This window comes from Kryptolebias marmoratus, linkage group LG24 (assembly GCF_001649575.2).
Source record: "Kryptolebias marmoratus isolate JLee-2015 linkage group LG24, ASM164957v2, whole genome shotgun sequence".
In the NCBI taxonomy this organism is placed as follows: Eukaryota; Metazoa; Chordata; class Actinopteri; order Cyprinodontiformes; family Rivulidae; genus Kryptolebias; species Kryptolebias marmoratus.
Window position 1 is genome coordinate 21,892,184 of NC_051453.1, and position 3,462 is coordinate 21,895,645.

Consider the following 3,462-nt stretch of genomic DNA (forward strand, 5'->3'; position numbering starts at 1 on the left):
ACTTGCCGTCTGAGAGTCGCTTCTGGGAGCGAGAAGAGGTGTTAGACTGAAGATCACTTGCATGACGTCAGGCATTTATGCTGGGAGGAAGCCCTCCTCCTGGAGCTGACGTCACTTCTGTCGGCCAGTAAGGACTGGCGTAATGTAATAGAGCTTCTGGGGGACAGGCGCGGGGGCGTGTCCCATAGTGAGATACCGAAACGAATGTTGAAAGAGAACTCAATACCAATTACAATAAAAATGATGGTTTGTGTAAGTGGACTCACTTCCAAAGCAGGTTTTGATTTCTTCAAACAACTCTAATCTTCAAAATGGTATTGCAGTTCATTCAAATGCTTTTTTTTACAAACCTTTACATCACCGTCAATTAGTGCTGGGCGATATGGAAAAAATCCTATAACACGATATGGATAATTTTATATCACGATAATGATATATATCACGATATACCCCATATTCTCTGGAAAATATGAAAAAATAATCTCATTTCTTACCGTTTTCAAGTTTTATTTCAAAGTGACATTTAACTGAACTTTCACAAATGACATCTGCTGCATTTTAGTGCATCAACATATATGTACTTGTTACAACGTAACAGTAACAAATGACAACAGACTATGGAAGATAATATATCACAATAGACACTTTTCTATCGTCCCCACGATATGTATCGTTATATCGTCCAGCACTACCGTCAATGTTATTACATGGTTTTTGACAAAAATATCCTGCCAGAAGTAGGGTTGGACAGTGATTTTTTTTTTTAATAGTCAAAGATTTGTTTTAAAGTTAAGAATGTGAAGAATTACCAGTCAAGGTAATGGTATTACGCATTGTGATCTCCCATCTGCAACAGTGCTTTTCCAATGGGCGCTCTCTTTTCGACACAACTGACCCCTATCCCTCAACAAAAACCTTAAAGTGTGTTTGATTCTGTCTCTGCAACTGTAGTTTTATTTTTAAAAGGTGGTATGTATTAAGTTGATAAAAGGTGAGTGAGCTAAAACTTCACTGCCATGTTGCGCTCACTCCTCCACATTGATGCTCCGTACCAGTTAAAACGAAGAAACACAAATATCCCCGATTAGCAGTATTAACAACAACATATATGTGGGTACTCAAAGGCTGTGTTCCATCAGAGGGGGTTTCAGCTGCAGAGCTTGTGGTGGGTAGACTATAATTTACTCAGCCTTCATCTCAGCCATATGAACACAATTATTTTTAAACAAAAACATGAAAAAGGCAGTACATCATAAAGTGTTTGATTAAATTAGGTTTTGTTTATATGAAGATGATAAACTAGAATAGAAGAAATGTATTGACCTCTAAAATAGAGAAAATCATTAAAATCAAGAACAGGAATCACAGATTGTCTGCGAACAAAATGAAAATCAGTAGGCCCTTAAAAGTAAATTTCAAAGAAATTGATATGTGTTGCAGTAAAATTCCAATAAAAATGGAGGGAGGAATGCAATCAAAAATGCCCTTGGCATCTAGAGAACAGGTGTAGGCAGGGGCACAAGTGAGGCCGCAATATCAGTTCTAAGACCTTTTATAAAACCAAACTTAAGGTCAGTAATCTCATGATTCTTGGAGTGGTACAGGATAAACATCTCCAAGAGTTTTGCGAAGGTGGAGGAGAGGAGGGGACGTAAAGGAGATGCTCATCCATAACGTCATCCACTCCATGGCAGCAGCCTTTCTTCACTGCTCTCATGAGGGTCGCAACTTCAGTGGTAGTAATAGGTGTACAGGGTTTCCCCCAGTGTATTATAAGCCTGGCGGGGCGCCAGGCTAAGCTCTGTTTGTTTATTATAAATATGTTTTACACGCTTTTTTCCACCCGCACCCCCAAAACCGCTACCTTTATCTACCTATCCTTGTTTACCAGTAAAATGATGCTATTAAATTCAGCATTAGATATGTTTTGTTTTGTTGTAGTGATCTAACATGCAGCCTGTACCACAAAAAGCACAGTACAGTACAGCTTCTCTCTGTTTTTCAGAGTTCTCTTTTGTTATTCATTGGCCTTGAAGTGAGACGTGTGTTGGTGCTTTGTTTGCACTTTTTCATTTATGTGTAATTTAATTTATTTGTAAATGTGACTTAAATTATGATTCAAATTAGGTGCAAACAATTTGTATTTATTTTAATTGTACTTTTGTTTAAAAAAGTATTTCAAAAGTTCCTTTTTGTAAAACTGTAGTTGTGTAAATATTTGGCACAAATATCTAACAATATCACCCAATAAATAGCCATATTTTTAACTTTCTGTCAACTTTAATTCTTTTTTTACTAAATCACAGTCAGCTGGCGATCAACCGGCGAACAGCTGGCGAACGGCCACCTACCACCGGGCTTAGCCTCATTTCTGGGGGAAGCCCTGGGTGTATATACAGCATCACATTGAATTACAACATACTTTGCTGACACAAACAAATCAGCCTGAGCAATTGTCTCCAGACAGCAGTCATCATTGCTCAAAGTAAATCTTCACATAGTAATCAGTCAAAAGCTTCAGCCTGATCTCTGCTCCAGTCGAGTTAATGTTTGTGTCAGTATGACCTTTTCTCGTCTGTGTAGAATTGTTTTGCTCAGAGTGGTGTTATAATGATTTAGTTTAGCTCAGAAATGTTTCCTTCTAACAGATTGTTGTTGTGCTCACACTTGAGCTGAGCAAAGGATGCAATAAACTCACATTGTGAAAAGTCTGAATAGCTGTAAAAGGTTGACAACTTGGTGTTTGCATGAACTTCTATGATGTTTCACAGTTAAGTTGTTTTAAGACAACAGGAATCCACTTAGATCCACTTTCGAACTAGCTGTTAGCTCATCAGTACTGTTTGACAAGTGGTGTCCAATCCTGGTCCTAAAGGGCCACTGTCCTGTATGTTTTAGTTGTTTCTCTGCTCTTCATGTTCTGCAGAAGCCTGTGATTCACTCAGTCATTCAAATCAAGTGTCAGAGCAGAGAAACAACTAAAACATGCAGGATAGTGGTCCTCCAGGATTAGGATTGGGCACCACTGTTATACCTAAACTCTGTCTCCAAACTGAGGCTGTTCAAAGAACTATCTACAACTGGTAAGATATTAACCCTTCTCAATGTTGATGCGGTGAAGCCTGAGCATATGTTTGTTTTTCCCCTTGAACTGGATATTCTGACAGTGAGTGTCAGACCCAACTTGGCTAGATAGACTCTTTCAAGAACCAGTAGTGCTGCCCCAAGGCCGGGATTGGGGATTTCAGCACACATTAGACTCTTTGATGCAGCAAATGCCCAGAGGACAACTTTCTAAGGCCAATTAAAGTGGATGAGATGAAACATCACACACAATGCCGACCTTGTTTGGTTTCCTGAGTTTAGTGTGTTGAGGCAATTCTTAAGATTTCTGTTTACTGAAAACTAAAACGTTGAAATATTTGTTTGTATTGTTACTTCACTTTATTTAAATGTGCCCCC

General features: G+C 38.7%; 1 protein-coding gene across 2 annotated transcripts in view; it reads left to right on the top strand.

Annotated features, from left to right (window-relative positions):
* The window catches only part of ryk (receptor like tyrosine kinase), a 58,096-nt gene that overhangs the window by 27,943 nt on the left and 26,691 nt on the right, over positions 1-3,462 (top strand). The gene's annotated exons all lie outside the window — the stretch shown is intronic.